Source organism: Somniosus microcephalus, chromosome 26, assembly GCF_052327205.1.
Source record: "Somniosus microcephalus isolate GS21.2 chromosome 26, FLI_Smic_1.0, whole genome shotgun sequence".
Taxonomy (NCBI): domain Eukaryota; kingdom Metazoa; phylum Chordata; class Chondrichthyes; order Squaliformes; family Somniosidae; genus Somniosus; species Somniosus microcephalus.
Window position 1 is genome coordinate 5,659,844 of NC_141012.1, and position 18,390 is coordinate 5,678,233.

The following is an 18,390-nucleotide window of genomic DNA, read 5'->3' on the forward strand; positions in this document are numbered from 1 at the left end:
TATAAAGCTGGGTGGGAATGTAAGTTGTGAGGAGGATGCAAAGAGGCTTCAAAGGGATATAGACAGGCTAAGTGAGTGGGCAAGAACATGGTAAATGGAATATAATGTGGAGAAATGTGAAGTTATCCACTTTGGTAGGAAAAATAGAAAAGTAGAGTATTTTTTAAATGGAGAGAGATTGGGAAATGTTGGTGTTCAGAGGGACCTGGGTGTCCTTGTACACAAATCACTGAAAGTTAACATACAGGTACAGCAATCAATTAGGAAAGCAAATCGTATGTTGGCCTTTATTACAAGAGGATTTGAGTATAAGAATAAAGACATCTTACTGCAATTATATAGGGTCCTGGTGAGACCACACCTGGAGTATTGTGGACAGTTTTGGTCTCCTTACCTAAGGAAGGATATACTTGCCATAGAGGGAGTGCAACGAAGGTTCACCAGACTGATTCCTGGGATGGGGGGATTGTCCTATGAGGAGAGATTGAGTAGACTAGGCCTATATTCTCTAGAGTTTAGAAGAATGAGAGGTGATCTCATTGAAACATACAGAATTCTTACAGGTTTTGACAAGGTAGATGCAGGGAGGATGTTTCCCCTGGCTGGGGAGTCCAGAACCAGGCGTCACAGTCTCAGAATAAAGGGTCGGCCATTTAGGACTGAGATGAGGAGAAATTTCTTCACTCAGAGGGTGGTGAATCTTTGGAATTCTCTACCCCAGAGGGCTGTGGAGGCTCAGTCGTTGAGTATGTTCAAGACAGAGATCGATAGATTTTTAGATAGTAAGGGAATCAAGGGATATGAGGATAGTGCAGGAAAGTGGAGTTGAGGTAGAAGATCAGCCATGATCTTATTGAATGGCGGAGCAGGCTCGAGGGGCCAAATGGCCGACTCCTGCTCCTGTTTCTTATGTTCTTAGCAAGAAACCATTGTATACCTGCACCTTATACTTACAGTGATCCTGGGACGGTGTTAGAGTGTCAAATTCATCAAGGTGCGGCTGAAAGGTCAGATTAAACTTCACCTGGTTTCTCTCAGACTATTAATAGAATCTCCAAGTACGGATTGCCAGCTTAAATTTAAATGGACAGTTGAAGACTTCGCAAACGCTAAGGCGTTCAAGGTAAATATTGAGGTTGTTTCTAATTATATAGAAATCTTTATTCTACTTCCCTCATTGAGAATTAAATGGTTCTGGAAAACAAAGGGACCAAGTCAAGTGCACAGAACAGTCCTGGTCCTTATAGATTACAAAGCCAGGGCAATGACACTCACACAGATACTAGTCCCTTAGAATCGTAGAATCTTAGTGCACAGAAGGAGGCCATTCGGCCCATCGTGCCTGTACTGGCTCTTTGAAAGAGCTCTCCAATTAGTCCCACTCCCCTGCTCTTTCCCCATAGCCCTGTGAATTTTTCCTTTTCAAGTATTTATCCAATTCCCTTTTGAAAGTTACTATTGAATCTACTTCCACCAGATCACAACGACTCACTGAGAAAAACAAATTCTCATCTCCCCTCTGGTTCTTTTGCCAATCACCTTAAACCTGTGTCCTCTGGTTACCGACCCTCCTGCCACTGGAAACAGTTTCTCCTTATTTACTCTATCAAAACCCTTCATGATTTTGAACACATTTATTAGATCTCCCCTTAACCTTCTCTGCTCTAAGGAGAACAACCCCAGTTTCTCCAGTCTCTCCACATAACTGAAGTCCTTCATCCCTGAAACCATTCTAATAAAGCTCCTCTGAACTCTCTCCACGGCCTTGACATCCTTCCTAAAGTGTGGTGTCCAGAATTGGACACAATACTCCAGCTGGGGCCTAACCAATGATTTATAAAGGTTTTAGCATAACTTCCTTGCTTTTGTACTCTTCTTCTTAGACAGTCCCTCGGAACCGAGGATGACCTGCTTCCACATTAAAAATGAGTTCTCAGGTGACTGATGAGTCCAATGCGGGACCTACAGTCTCTGTCACAGGTGGGGCAGATGGTGGTTGAAGGGGCGGGTGGGTGGGGCGCTTGGGTTGACGTGCGCTCCTTGCGCTGCCTGCGCTTGGCTTCCGCTTGCTCCCGGCGAAGAGACTCGAGGTGTTCGGCGACTCTATGCCTCTATTAATAAAACCTGTATGTTGTTTTAACAGCCTTGTCAACTTGTCCTGCCACCTTCAAAGATTTGTGTGTCATCAGGGTTTTTTTTTGTCTTCTTCTCCCCTCCTCCCCTGAAGGTGCTGATCTCACGACGGGGCATTGAGAGAGGCTGAGCAGCAGTTTGGCCAGCTGTCTCAGTGACGGATTGTGTGTGGGTTGAGGAAAGCCAATTGGTGAAGAACACAAGACTTAGAAAGGCGGATCTGACCCCAGTTTCGGAGGCATCAGTATCAATAAATTATGGAGGGGGAGGGAGGGGAAATTTCCTGAGGGATTCCTGCTCCCAGACCCTATCCAGTGATCTCTGCTGGGAAGGCATGCGTGGCGAGCAGGATCAGACCTGGTGATCACGTAACCTGCTGAGGCACAAGGATTCATCACTGACCCCGGATGGTCCATAGCGCAACACAATTCAGCACCTTCAAGAGAGATGGGGAGAAAGCCGGTGAGGGGTTGGGCAAAGAAAAATAAGAAAGACGGAATCTTGCTGTCCCCCCAAAAATAATGTTTCTGAGATTTGGTGTTGTTGAGGAACAGTAGACAGCTGGTCTCCTGGCAATGTCACCCTGTGCCAACATGTGGGCAGAAGTGAGAGAGTTAATAGTGCCTCTCTCACACACGCTGTCTGCATTCTGCTGGAATAAGAGCTGTCTTCTCAGGTGGACGTAAAAGATCCCACGGCACAATTTTGAAGAAGAGCAGGGGAGTTCTCCCCGATGTCCCGGGGCCAATATTTATCCCTCCATCAACATCACTAAAAACAGATTATCTGGTCATTGTCACATTGCTGTTTGTGGGAGCTTGCTGTGCACAAAATTGGCTGCCGCGTTTCCCACATTACAACAGTGACTACACTTGAAAAGTACTTCATTGGCTGTAAAGCGCTTTGGGACGTCCTGAAGTTGTGAAAGGCGCTATAGAAATGCAAGTCTTTCTTTCTTTTCTTTCACCATTGATCCTGTGATAAACACAAAGCTTTGAGTTCATGGCTGGCGAGGAAGGGAGTGGAGCCTTGAGCATAGCTGATGTTTCAGTGCTCTAGCAAAAGAAGCAACTGTTTAAGTGGTAACAGAAAAAGTGCACATTTAAACCAAAAACTAGAGAAACTTGAGTGGGGCGGAGATGGGGAGGGGGGAGGGTTAATAGGAAGCTGAACAAAAGCTGTCTCATTCACATTGCGTTGCCAAGACAACACAAGTCTGTCGTCCGGCTTATAAAATAAAGATTGAAACCACATTTTAGCTCTTGCATGGGCAGCCCTCTCCTGTACACAACGGATCACCCTGGCTGTGAGCAACTGACGCAGCACGGATTGGGGCGTTTCCTGCTCTGCGGAGCTCAGTACTACAATGGTCAGTGCATGTCATCACTGAGCCACTGGGGCACCCTTGGATGGAGCCTTGATTATCCAGTGCAGGCAACATTTTGATTGCCCCCCTCCTTTTTCATTTCGACAAAAGCGTTCCCTTCTTTGCTTGTTGGCCACTTCCTTGCAGGTTTTGTTGGCAGTGGAGGGAGGAAGAGGAAGGTGAGGAAGGGGGCATATGGTATCACCTACAAACAGCTTTGGGTGCAATGTAACAGGAGGAGAACTGGACCCCAAATCTCATCTGTACTCGTAGCTTGCTCTATAAAGACCTACATCATTCCCATTCATTCAGACTGAACATCACATACAATTCTTGGCTAATCCAGCTGTTATAATTGATATGCTGAGGAAAAGATCAGGGAAAATGCCCCCTGTAAAACGCTTTGGGATGTCCAGAGGCCATGAAAGGCACTCTATAAACACAAGTCTTTCTTTAGAATGACAAAAAAAGATTTGCATTTCGATAGCACCTTTCACAGCCACCGAATGTCTCAAAGTGCTTTACAGCCAATGAAGTACTTTTTGAAGTGTAGTCACTGTTGTAATGTAGGAAATGCAGCAGCCAATATGCGCACAGCAAGCTCCCACAAACAGCAATGTGATAATGACCAGATAATCTGTTTTAGTGAAGTTGATTGAGGGATAAATATTGGCCCCAGGACACCGGGGAGAACTCCCCTGCTCTTCTTCAAAATAGTGCCGTGGGATCTTTTACGTCCACCTGAGAGAGCAGACGGGGCCTCGGTTTAACATCTCACCTGAAACACAGCACCTCCGACAGTGTGGCGCTCCCTCAGTACTGCCCCTCCGACAGTGCGGCACTCCCTCAGCACTGCCCCTCCGACAGTGCGGCGCTCCCTCAGTACTGCCCCACCGACAGTGCGGCGCTCCCTCAGCACTGCCCCTCCGACAGTGCAGCGCTCCCTCAGCACTGCCCCTCCGACAGTGCAGCGCTCCCTCAGCACTGCCCCTCCGACAGTGCGGCGCTCCCTCAGTACTGCCCCTCCGACAGTGCGGCGCTCCCTCAGCACTGCCCCTCCGACAGTGCGGCACTCCCTCAGCACTGCCCCTCCGACAGTGCGGCGCTCCCTCAGCACTGCCCCTCCGACAGTGCGGCGCTCCCTCAGCACTGCCCCTTCGACAGTGCAGCGCTCCCTCAGCACTGCCCTGGAGTGTCAGCCTAGAGTTTTGTGCTCAAGTCTCTGGATTGGGATTTGAACCCACAACCTTCTTAGGACTTCTCTCATTCTTGGAGTAACTGTATTGGGACTCGATTCCTGTTTTGTTGTTCACTTGCTACTGCCAGTACCCAGCAACGTAAAGGAGCTGAACCTTGCCTTTAATGGCATGTAGGACCTGAATTTTCATAAACCCTGTTAAAACCATAGGCCTTAAACTCTATTTGCTTCTCCAGTGGGCCCAGTGACAGACTTCGAGCAAAGTCAGACAGACCAGCACTCGGAGATCATGCGGGTCTCCCAGCACGCTCGCCTTCGATATAAAAGCCAGTATCAAAGCAATGGTTCGTTAATACACACAGAGTGACCTTGCAGCAAGCACAGGCTTGATTTGGCCTGATCTTAGGATCCAATGTTGGTGTAATTCTCTTGAGCTGTAATTAAATCTTAATCTCCCAGCGTTACTTGATGATCTGGAAGCTCATTGTCTTCTTATCCGGCAGACGGGACATCCACCAGGTATAAAAGCAGATGCTCTTCCACCCTCCAGGAACAAAACACTGCAGCCTCGGACGGCTATTGTTTTGACTGGCAGGCCACTTCCTGTTTCAATAAAACAAGTGTACACACACACAGACACACACACTCACTCATAGACACAGACACACACTCACAGACACAGATACACCGACACACTCAGACACGCACACTCACAGACACACAGACACACACACTCACTCATAGACACAGACACAGACATAGACACATACACACACACAAAGATACAGACACACACTCAAAGATAGACACACACAAACACACACATTCACCGACACACTCACAGACACATTCTCTCACACACACACAGGCGAGGGAAAGCGCATAATGGCTTCTTTTATTCAGAAAAAAAAAGAAAAATCATTTCACACTTAATACTTCTGAAGCACCAGCACATTTGAATGGGAAGAGAGGGCATGTGATCAAAGAGCAGGGAGACTGCCACACACGGAGAGAGGGGCTTCAGAGAATAGCCACTTTCACTGCGTTCCACACACAATACCCTAGATAAATAAGCTTGTCACAGAAGCTGTCTTTCATTACATACAACACTTCCTTTTGTGATTAAAGAGATTTTCTGTCAATTCCCGCAGGAGACAGCGACACACACTCAACTTTGAACCATATGACTGCAGACTTTAAATCAGAATTTTCTTTTAAGTATTTAAGAGAAATATGTAAAAAAAATTAATTGTTGCAGGAAAGGAAGAATTATTGGTTTGAAGTCCAATGTTTTCAATACCTGTCTCATTTCAATAAAACTTTGAGCCTGAGAGGGGAGAAAACTATCAGAAGTGAAAGGTGATTGCTGTATAGCTTCACTATGGCCCCACTCAAACTGCTTTCTCCCATTTACAACCCCCGGAAACATTGTCCTTTTCCTAAAAATTGTGGAGTTTAATTTTTGCAATTTGCTGCCTTCTGCTCTCCTGAAGGTTCTGAGACTGGGGCACCGTTTAGGAACACAGGAACAGGAGGAGGCCATTCAGCCCCTCGAGCCTGTTACACAGGAACAGGAGGAGGCCATTCAGCCCCTCGAGCCTGTTACACAGGAACAGGAGGAGGCCATTCGGCCCCTTGAGCCTGTTACACAGGAACAGGAGGAGGTCATTCGGCCCCTCGAGCCTGTTACACAGGAACAGGAGGAGGCCATTTGGCCCCTCGAGCCTGTTACACAAGAACAGGAGGAGGCCATTCAGCCCCTCAAGCCTGTTACACAGGAACAGCAGGAGGCCATTCAGCCTCTCGAGCCTGTTACACAGGAACAGAAGGAGGCCCATTCAGCCCCTCGAGCCTGTTTCACAGGAACAGGAGGAGGCCATTCAGCCCCTCGAGCCTGTTTCACAGGAACAGGAGGAGGCCATTCGGCCCCTCGAGCCTTTTACACTGGAACAGGAGGAGGCCATTCAGCCCCTTGAGCCTGTTTCACAGGAACAGGAGGAGGCCATTCAGCCCCTCGAGCCTGTTTCACAGGAACAGGAGGAGGCCATTCAGCCCCTCAAGCCTGTTACACAGGAACAGGAGGAGGCCATTCAGCCCCCCGAGCCTGTTACACAGGAACAGGAGGAGGCCATTCGGCCCCTTGAGCCTGTTTCAAAAGGAACAGGAGGAGGCCCATTCGGCCCCTTGAGCCTGTTACACAGGAACAGGAGGAGGCCATTCAGCCCCTCGAGCCTGTTACACAGGAACAGGAGGAGGCCATTCAGCCCCATGAGCCTGTTACACAGGAACAGGAGGAGGCCATTGAGCCCCACAAGCCTGTTACACAGGAACAGGAGAAGGCCCATTCAGCCCCACAAGCCTGTTACACAGGAACAGGAGGAGGCCCGTTCAGCCCCTCGAGCCTGTTACACAGGAACAGGAGGAGGCCATTCAGCCCCTCGAGCCTGTTTCACAGGAACAGGAGGAGGCCATTCAGCCCCTCGAGCCTTTTACACTGGAACAGGAGGCCATTCAGCCCCTTAAGCCTGTTACACAGGAACAGGAGGAGGCCATTCAGCCCCATGAGCCTGTTACACAGGAACAGGAGGAGGCCCATTCAGCCCCACAAGCCTGTTACACAGGAACAGGAGGAGGCCCATTCAGCCCCTCGAGCCTGTTACACAGGAACAGGAGGAGGCCCGTTCAGCTCCTCGAGCCTGTTACACAGGAACAGGAGTAGGCCATTCAGCTCCTCGAGCCTGTTTCAGAGGAACAGGAGGAGGCCATTCAGCCCCTCGAGCCTGTTACACAGGAACATGAGGCCATTCGGCCCCTTGAGCCTGTTACGCAGGAACAGGAGGAGGCCCATTCAGCCCCTCAAACCTGTTACATAAGAACAGGAGGAGGCCCATTCAGCCCCTCAAACCTGTTACATAGGAACAGGAGGAGGCCATTCAGCCCCTCGAGCCTGTTCCTTCATTCAATTAGATCATGGTTGATCTGTATCTCAACTCCATTTACCCGCCTTGGTTCCGTAACCCTTAATAACCTTGCTCAACAAAAATCTATCAATCTCTGTTTTGAAATTACCAATTGACCCCAGCATCAACAGCTTTTTATGTTCTTATGAGAGTGTTCCAGATTTCCGCTCCCCTTTGTGTGAAGAAGTGCTTCCTGACATCACCCCTGAACGGCCTGGCTCTAATTTGAAGGTTCTGCCCCCTTGTTCTGGACTCTGCCAGTTTGCAAGAGCAATGCCTGTCCTCTGGGATATCACTCCAATGGAACCTTCTTTCATGACTGGTCTCAGATGGTGAGTGTTTGTGTTATTCCACCATGGTGTGAATATTGCAGTGGAGACCAGAATTTTTTTTAAATGTAAATTTTATTCCTTTACTATATTTTTTTTTAATGAAAAGCTGAAATGAATTAACTAGAATCTTTCTCAAGCAAATATTTCACCTTATCTCCAATCCTCCTCTGTCTATAGAAAGGGTTATTGAGAGTTTTTTTTTTAAGAAAATGCAACGCAACTTTGAGAAATTGTTTGCGGATATTAAAGTGGGCTTTGGATGGGCAGACTATCCCATGGAGATCGATGGACGGGCGAGGGGTTGGAGGGAGTTGGCATAATCCACTGGCACTTAAATCTTAGGAGCAAGCGTCGACCCTGAGTGAGGGCAGCAGGAATAAAGGAGGACTTGAAAAGGCGTGCATTGGTATAGCGCCTTTCATCACCTCAGAACGCTTCACGGCCAATGAAGTACTTTTTGAAGTCACTGTTGGAATGTAGGAAAGGAAAGAAGATTAAGAGGGAGGGGGAGAGTTTGCACCATTCTGCCATACTCCGAGCCGTAATGTCGGTAAAATTACAATGAGTGGGAGCTGGGCGGGCAGGTAGAAGAGAATTGTTTAAAAAATCTCTTCCCTCACACGCTTGTGTGTTCCTCGCTGTTAAATTGCCTACTCCTAACGATCTCTCGTTTCCCAGTGACTTTGATAAGCAGATACACAAGTCTTAAACCCAGTATAATTGCATGCAGCATAAATTGCCTAGTCTGCAGAGAGAGAGAAATGTGCTATCAATAAATAAAGGTGTCTGGTGTCTGGACTGAACAAATTCTTTCACCCGTGAAGCCCGTTTTCTGCACACAAAAAACATTAAATAGGAGGAGCCTTGTGCAGGGAGTTCATACCACTTATAAATATATTTTTAATCTACATACAATGGAGCCGAGTGATTCTAAGGGCCTTTCTTCCACCGGGTATGTGTTTCTCTCTCTCTCTCTCTCTCTGCACTCTGTCAAGTGCAGTTCCTTGGTGATGAATGACAAGGGTGCGATAATAACCCCGCTGGTTTCCACGACAACCAGACAGTATTGCACCGTGCTCTGCATTTTTAAAATGAAAGCAGAGGCATAAAGGGGGGGGGGGGGAAAGAGAGCTGAAGACACTTCCTTCAGCGGGTCGAGATGAGACGGGGAGGGAAAGGGTCGGTGCCTGGTATTTGGGAAAGAAAAAATATTAGCAAATTGACAGAAAGCTGCTTCTCTCTCTGTTCTTTAAATTGTAACATCCCTTTAAAATAAAGGATTAGAGAAATACAACATAGATCTCTTTCTTAAATCCTTTCACAAAGCTTTTACTAATGATTGAATACACCCATTGCAGATATTCTGTGAGCAAGGTGCTGCACACGTTTTATTATAGGGGATTGCCACTCAGGGTAGAAAATATTTATTCGGGTATTTAAATTTTAAAAATATTCAGGAGGGGCTTGTTCACAAAGATTACACAATCTGCTGAGGTTTTACGGTGATTTTTGTTGCCATGTAGCCCCCCATGTAGGATTCTATCAGGGAGACACAGCCAGATCTCTTCCCTGAAATAGGTGATGTTTCTCTCTGTCTGCCAGTGATTAATCTGACTATATTCAACAGGCGATTAACCTATTATTGAGGAAAAACCCCAGCCCCATTTCATCCGGTTTTTAATGATTCACTTGCTTAATGAGGGGGGAGGGGAGAGGAGAGTCGGGACGTCTTAACATCAATCAGAAATTAAACATCATTAAGCTCATTATGTCCATCATATATTAATCTGGGGGTTAATAGGCTAATTGGTGACACCCCCCTCCCCTCTTACCCAACAATAAATACCCATGATCACCGTTTAAAACCTCGTTAAGAGTCAGACTGGGTAGAGGGCTGCCTGCTGCAATAAGACACTCGGGAGATTGTCATACTAACAATCCCTGCAGTACAGGAAGCGCAGGTACAGGTACAGTCCCCTGCCGCCCCTCTCTCTCCCCCTTGGCCCATGTGTCTTTTGTCTGCACCGGCCTGTCAAATCCCGCAAGGCACGTTTGAACCATACCTGTCTGGTGTCCCAAAGGAATAAATAGGGCGCAGAGGAGGAAGGGGAGAGAGAGAGAGAGGCAAGACTCCCTCTTCCGCCAGCACTCGGAGAATGGATGGCAATTTTCATTACAACATGAAATGAAAAAAAAAAAGCGGTCTACTCTCTAAGCATTCGAGGAGAAAGAGAACTAAAATAATTATCACAAAGTGACTCTTCAAACTTGAATCATAGATTGTTGCAGTAAATCACAGGCTTGGTGAAGGATTATAAAGACAGCAGCAGATTTGTGAATTTTCCCCTGGTTAGTCCCTGTAGCCCATAGAGGGGGGAAACAGCCCTGGAGTGGCGAATAGTCAAGTTCATGCCCCCTCCCCTTAGTGTTTGAATGAATCGAGGGGGGGGGGGCATTACATTTCATTTGTTATCCTTTCTGTGCTTTTGCAGATTTCCTGGGATCACCCATGTGTCTAAATGTTGGTGTAGGCTTGATGGCTCCAAGCTGGATTTTATGCTGCAGAGATCAGTATCAATAAGGCACCGCTTGTTTCTGCTAAGCTCTCCCCTTTAAAGACAGCACTAATTGATGTGTCTGGACCAGTCTAGACTCTCGATGATTGACCCAACCAGCAATTATGCTATTCATTTCAGTGCACTTTACCGCTGGGGTAACCTGCTTGTGATACAAACTAAGAATGCTACCTTTCCCATTGATTAAAAACCTCCCCTGGCCAACACGGAGACATCCTTCTTTCTACCATATTCGCTGAACTCCGTGCCCCTGCTCACATTAACCACTGGCTCCTCTCTCACATTCTTTTCCTTTTCAATTCTCTCTGCCCCTCACCTCGTTATTTCAACAGTAAAGCTGGACTGTGTCACTGTTTATCTGCAGAACGGCATTTTCCCCTCTCCTTGCCTCCCTCTTCATCGTGTACTTTGAAAGCTGGTGTTCTGAGCTCCGATGGTTTTTTTTATATATATGTTCTCATTTTTTAAAGTCGCTTCCTCCCTCTCTTTGTTCCAATCCTCCCTGGCCTCACCCCTCCCTATCTCTATAACCTCCAGCTCTACAACCCTCCACCAATTCAGCATTCCTTCAATTCTGGTCTCTTGAGCATCCCCAGTTCCTTCTCCTCTCCATTGGCGGCCGTACCTTCAGCTGCCGAGGCCCCAAGCTCTGGAATTCCCTCCCTAAACTGCTCCGCCTCTCTCTCTTCCTTTAAGACACTTCTTAAAACCTCCCTCTTTGACCAAGCTTTTGGTCACCTGTCCTAATATCTCCTTATGCAGCTCAGTGCCAAATTGTATCTCCGATTTACGCTCCGGTGAAGCATCTTTGGGATGTTTTACTACGTTAAAGGCGCTGCATAAATGCAAGTTGTTGTTGTGGTCTTCCCAAACTTGCCCCCACCCAACCCCTCAGTGGCAGGTACCTTCCCCCTGGGTGATGGGGTCTGTGACTGGCCACAAGGAGATTGCTTGGAGGGTGTAGAAGGAGGGGTGGGCACATGGAGCGGTTTCATCACCTTACCTTGTGGGGGGGGAATCCCTGTTCTCTGATGGGCAAAGTCACAAGCACAATGCCCATGTGCTGCCACTCCCCTGGCGCAGTGGGCCACCTCAGCAGCAGGCAACCTTTCAATACCGTACAACATTTAAACACTGAATTGCAGGCGTGCTCTTTAACCAAGACGCGAGAATAATATCAAATCCCACACACTGAATCATTTCAAACTGTGAATCATTTTATTTTATTTTATTGTTTTTAAACCCTTGGAGCTGTTACACAAGAGGTCAGCTGAGAGGAAAGCAAGAACAATTCTCACCATCTTATCGAACGCTTCACGGCATATATATATATATATATATATTTTAAAAATGAACAAATATCATGTCTTGGGTTTTATCTTCCTTTCAAATCTCGACAGGCGTTTGTTTCATTTTAAATAAAATTTTCAAAATCAGCTGAGGCCTGTAAGGATGTCACCTGACATTGTTCTTTATCCCACCCCCATCAACACACACACACCTCATCACCAAACTTTCTTTTTCCAAATGTCCTATTTTAAGATGCCAACGCACGGCACACAGCTCCCAAGAGCCTAACCCGTGGATTAAGGAGATACACATCACAAGTTAGGGTCTCAGGGACTGAGAGGAGTGCAACTTGTTATATAACAAAATATATATATATAGAAAAAAATTCAAAACAGTCAGAATAAGACGCAAGGAATCTATTCTGCCGAAAGATTTCTTCTTCCTCTTCGCTTTATACCGACATCACCTCCTCACCTGCCCCCAAGCCTGCCAATCACACCATCTCCCACCTTGCTCGCATCTTCAACCAGGGCTAATCAGCAGGAATAAATGAGACTTAAACCAGTTCACACAATCAAAGAGAGTTGTTCGAGAGGAAAAAAATGAGGATGGTTAGAAAATAGGACATTATTCGCTCTCGCCGGGGCTTTTTTCATTTTAATAAACCTGGTATATATGGAAGATATTTTTGAAACATCTCTCTTGAGAGAGAGAGAGAGGCGAGAGAGAAGCATCTCCTCCTATTCTCTCAGCATGTTCAGGGCTGTCTGTTCATCCTGTTACACTGAAATAAGGGAGGAAATGAATGAAAAGGGGAGAGAGAAAAAAACCGAGGAGGCAGAACCTGGAATATAACTCACAGACGGGAAAAAAAACACCCCGAACCCATAAATATCAGGTTTAAGAAGGAAAATGACAGGCAGAGGAGGACAGTGGTGGGAGGGAAGAATGTGTTAGCATCACTTCAGAACTCACCCTTTCACACTGAGCACCTCACACTGCAACCAGCCCCATGGAGAAGAGAGAAGGGGGAAAATCTCAGAACTTGACTCTTGAGACAGACAGCCCGTTTAAAAAAAACCCACAAGGTGCAATCAAGGATAAATAATAACGAGAAGAGAAATCCGGAGTGCCGGTGAGCCCCAAGTCGCTAGCTTGTCGACACAGAGCCAGCCGAGAGACAGACAGACAGACAGACAGACAGCACCAGCCGTGCCCCGGGCTCGCCGAGGTGATACAGACATTTGCTATTTCTTTTCCTCTTTCCCCACCCTTCTATAGAAAAAAAATTGCTCGGCCGCCACTTTCTCTTCTGCTTCCTCCGCTATGTATTTTCTAAGCCCCTGTCACTGGGGTCTCGATGCATCGGCTGCCTGTGCCAAGGCCAAATTAACAACTGCAGTTGTGATGTGTCACTCAGTATACACAGGGGGGCTGTGGCAGACATGCTCGCCCCCTCTCCTCCCTGGACAGATCCCACTCTGTTATTGTCTCACTCTCACCCAACACAACAGGCACTTTCCATCAACTCTTTGCCGAGGGGGAAACATTTTTAACACAAAAAATAATTTTTTTTGAAGAAGTTTTTTAAAAAAAGTTTGGGTTTTTATTTTGCATTCCCTCAGTTCTCATTTCCCTTCTCCACTCTCTTAATTAAAAACATAAAAAGGAACATGATGATAAACCGGGACCGACCTTCGAAGGAGCGGGTAGAGAGGGAGGGAGAACCAGCACAGGGCCTTCTCAGAGAGATGTGAGCTGGCCATTCAAACACAGCTCCTTCAGGGGGAAAAAACATTCACAGCCTGCACTCTCACGGCAAATGGAAGAGACCTTAGAGAGAAAAAAACGTTAAACTGCATGCATGAATATCCTGCTTATTTTCTCACCTCCTGAGATCACACACACAACCCCAGAAAATAATCCGCCTCTCCCTTCAGCCTCTCCCGGCATCGCCAGACCGTCATCATAAGGATTGTCTTTAAACTTAATCATGTAGACACAGCACCATCGATGTGGCTGACTTTTTTTTAAACCAGCGCATAGAGTCTGGAGCTTGCTCTCCCTTAGGCTTGCAAAGGAGTTTGCTGATGGACGACAGACACTAGGCGCTAATCAGTGACATGCAGAAATTTATTTTTGCAGGACTACACTGCCCCCTCTCTATCTCAGAAAGCTCTACCGTAGTTCGTCTTTGTCAGTCTCTCTCTCTGCCTCTGCACAGATTTAGTTGAATGCACACAGCAGCACTGGCAGGAACAGAAATCAATAGCACTCTGATCAGACTCTGCTCCCTGTTGCAAAAGGGAAAGAGAGAAGGATATATATATTATATATATTTTATATATTATATAACAGGCTCCACTCGCCAAGCCCCAGCCCAGACTGTGCCATTAGTTCAGCATGGTACAGTACCCTAATATTAGATTCATTCTGTCGCCCAGTGCCTTACTGCATGCGAATCATCTCTAACAGACCACATAAGAACCAATGTTATTCAGCAGGGGCCCTGAAAGCTCAGGAGACAGCATAAATGCAAATAATGACCAAGTCAGGTACTGAGACCAACAAGAGTCTGATTCCAAATCAATTATTTCCATAAACAAAACCTAAAAAAATAATAACAGCAATAATTGGTTAAATGGAACCTCAGCTCGGGAAAGTCTCTCAGTCTCTAATCTGCAGGGTCTAGGAGGCGGGGGAAAGATTGGCTTTCACATGACTGGGATGGTTAAAGAAGGTATCGGCTCATGTCTGCTCCTAAGGCTCCGGCTGCCATTCGCTCACCGTCCAATGCTACAGTCCAAGTCAGGGCTAATTTGTCATTAATGCAGCTTTCCATTAAAACAAAATGTAATGCCTCACCTGTCGGAGCAGAAGAGGGGAGGGGTTAACCTTAGCAGCAGCAACAACAACAACATGCAGGGAGACATAAATGGCTGGGCACAGACAGATTTTAAGATTCCAGCTGCATTTCTTGGGAGTTGATCTGTCAGGTAGGGATGACAGAATCATGCCTTGCAATAATGTTATCCTTTGTACAGGGCTGAAACAAAGAAGATGAGAAAACTCCCCAACATCATTAAAAAAAAATACCCCGCTTCAACATCAGCAGCCAGTCAAAAGTGTTCAACTTAACCCTTTCACTGATGGTTCCCCACAGGGCTTGGAATGATCTCAATTCCTGCACCGTTTCTATAAGTTTGTGTGGCAAGCCTTTTTTAATAAGAACATAAGAATATAAGAACATAAGAAATAGGAGCAGGACTCGGCCATACGGCCCCTCGAGCCTGCTCCGCCATTCAATAAGATCATGGCTGATCTTCGACCTCAACTCCATTTTCCTGCCCGATCCCCATATCCGCTGATTCCTTTAATATCCAAAAATCTATCGATCTCAGCCTTGAATATACTCAACGATTCAGCATCCACAGCTCTCTGGGGAAGAGAATTCCAAAGATTCACAACCCTCTGAGTGAAGAAATTCCTCCTCATCTCGGTCTTAAATGGCCGACCCCTTATCATGAGACTATGACCCCTGGTTCTAGACTCTCCAGCCAGGGGAAACAACCTCTCAGCATCTACCCTGTCAATCCCCCTCAGAATCTTGTATGTTTCAATGAGATCACCTCTCATTCTTCTAAACTCCTGAGAGTATCGGCCCAATCTACTCAATCTCTCCTCATAAGACAATATTAATTACTAATTTAAATAAAAATTAAGATGGTATAAATTTTGCCTGTGTGTAGATTTCTTAGCTGAATTCCCCAATCCAATCCCTTCTAAAAGCAGAGGTGTTAAGGTATCATCTCACAGATGTTCACAGCCCTCTCCAGTTCCTCACCCAATGGTCCAATTTTCCTATCCTGTGTTGCTGACCGGCTATTTGTACTTGTTGGGCATCTAGTCTAGTCTTTGGAGAAGGTCCAATAACCGTTCACCAGGCTGACCCCTGGGACAAAGGGACTGAGTTATGATGAGACATTACTGGATGAATAATCCAAAGAACGCAAGTTCAAATCCCACCACGGCAGTTGGAGAATTTTTGAATTCAGTTAAAGAAAGAAAATCTGGAAATAGAAAGCTGGAATCAGTAAAAGTGACCACGAAACTGTCGGATTGTCATAAAAACACAACTGGTTCACAGATGTCCTCTAGGGAAGGAAACCTGCTGTCCTTACCCGGTCTGACCTTTTTTACATTACTACAGTGACTACACTTCAAAATTGGCTGTAAAACGCTTTGGGACGTCCTGAGATCGTGAAAGGCGCTATAGAAATGCAAGTTCTTTCTTTCTCTTATTTAAAAACTTAAGAGGAACCTGTGAGTACAATTAGCCTCTTTCTAGGCGCTGTTTACGTACAAGTCTTTCTTTCTTTCTCCAGTCCCACACCAACGTGGTTGACCCTTGGAGCAGAGAGGGCTGAGGGGGGACCTGATTGAGGTGTACAAAATAATGAGGGGCATAGATAGGGTAGATAAAGAGGAACTTTTCCCCTTAGTGGGGGGGTCAATAACAAGGGGGCATAGATTCAGGGTAAGGGGCAGGAGATTTAGAGGGGATTTGAGGAGGAACTTTTTCACCCGGAGGGTGGTTGGAATGTGGAACTCAATGCCTGAAAGGGTGGTGGAGGCAGGAACCCTCACAACATTCAAGAAGCATTTGGATGAGCACTTGAAATGCCATTGCATACAAGGCTATGGACCAAATGCTGGAAAATGGGATTAGACTGGACAGGGATGGATGGGCGGCGCAGACACGATGGGCCGAAGGGCCTCTTTCTGTGCTGTAAAACTCTATGACTCTATGACCCTAAACTGCCCTCAGTTGCTTCAAACCACTTCAAGGAGAAGGCCCACCACCACCTTCTCAGGGCAACGAGGGAGGGGCAATAAAGGCCAGCCTTGCCAGCGACACCCACATCCCCGAGAATGAATAAAAAAGTAAGACTAGGCAAACCTGGGCTGTGTTTGCTGGAGATGAGCTTAAGGAGTGGTCTGACTGAGGCATTTAAAATAACAGAGGGAAATGAAAGGGTAGACAAGGAATGACTCTCCCCTCTAATAGGGGAATCTATAACATGGGGGAACAAACGTAGAACTAAGCCAGTTAAAAGCAAATCTAGAAAACATTTCTCTGCACAAAGGGTTGTGAGAATATGGAACACAATGATGCAGAATCAAGTGAGGAGCTTAAAGGGAGAATAATACTTGCTTGTAGGGGGAAGGTATTAAAGGGATATTGATAAAGAATGAGGAATTGGGATTAAAAAAATGTAACAGCTGCCATGGCTAACAAAGTGGTCAGTTCAATAGCTGACTCCTTGGTTTCCAATTCCGACAGGATTCACTGGACCCTGGCTGATTTCTCCCATCTTCCTTAGCACCTCTCTCCAGCCCGCACCAAGCTCCACCGTCAAGCTTCATGCTATATTTATCTGTGGAGATTGACCTCACACAGTTTAACGAGCCTGGATGAAATGTTCTCAACAATTTCTGGTGTTGGAACAAGATGCAGAGAATCCAGCGAAGAAACGACCAAAATCAACAAGAATTAAAAACAAGAAACACACAGGACCGTTTAGCTGTGCTTAGGTTATCAAATCTGTTGTAGAAATCTTATAGCATTAATGTGTAAACCCGGGGGGTGACAGAGAGAGTGTTATAACTGAGAGCCCTATACTAAGGGTGGGGTGTGTAGGAGAGTTAGTTTTATAAGAACGCTGAACTATATTGTCAGCAGTAGGCAAGTCAGAGGAAGTCAGACTCAAACAAAAGAAAGACTTGCATTTCTATAGCGCCTTTCACATCCTCAGGACGTCCCAAAGCACTTTACAGCCAATGAAGTTCTTTTGAAGTGTAATCGCTGTTGTAATGTAGGAAACGCGGCAGCCAATTTGCGCACAGATATCAGGAGGTTTTTCTTGCAAAGAGTGATCCACGCCTGGAATGGACACCCATATAAAGCAGTGGAGGTGAAAACCCTGATGAAAGGTCACCAACCTGAAACGTTAACTCTGGTTCTCTCTCCACAGATGCTGCCTGACCTGCTGAGTGTTTCCAGAATTTTCTGTTTATATTCCAGATCTCCAGCATCCGCAGTATTTTGCCTTTGTATTAGTGAAAACCCTGCAATGGCCTTGCCCCTTCCTATCTCTGTAACCTCCTCCAGCCCCAGAACCCTCCGAGATCTCTGCACTCACAGAATCACAGAAACCCCACAGTGCAGATAGAGGCCATTTCGGCCCATCGAGCCTGCACCGACACATATCCCACCCGATCCCCGTAACCCCTATACCAACACATATCCCACCCTATCCCCGTAACCCCACGTATTTAATCCCCCTAACACTAAGGGTCAATTTATCATAGCCAATCAACCTAACCCGCACATCTTTGGACTGTGGGAGGAAACCGGAGCACCCGGAGGAAACCCACGCTTACGCCTCCAATTCTGGCCTCTTGAGCATCCCCGATTTTAATCGCTCCACCATTGGTGGCCGTGCCTTCAGCTGCCTGGGCCCTGAGCTCTGGA

The 18,390-nt window shown here is 46.5% G+C and overlaps 1 long non-coding RNA gene across 2 annotated transcripts in view; it reads right to left on the reverse strand.

Annotated features, from left to right (window-relative positions):
- The window catches only part of LOC147100232 (uncharacterized), a 33,004-nt gene extending 14,834 nt beyond the window's left edge, over positions 1 to 18,170 (reverse strand). Inside the window, exons 1-2 of one of the 2 annotated variants that reach the window (XR_015073696.1) lie at positions 13,745 to 18,170; positions 11,762 to 12,387 (exon numbers count right to left, since the gene is read on the reverse strand). This is a non-coding gene — a long non-coding RNA (uncharacterized LOC147100232). Of the gene's footprint in view, positions 1 to 11,761; positions 12,388 to 13,744 lie in introns of those variants that run through there. The other variant, XR_015073697.1, reaches the window with a different exon arrangement.
- Between the last annotated feature and the right edge of the window lie 220 nt (positions 18,171 to 18,390).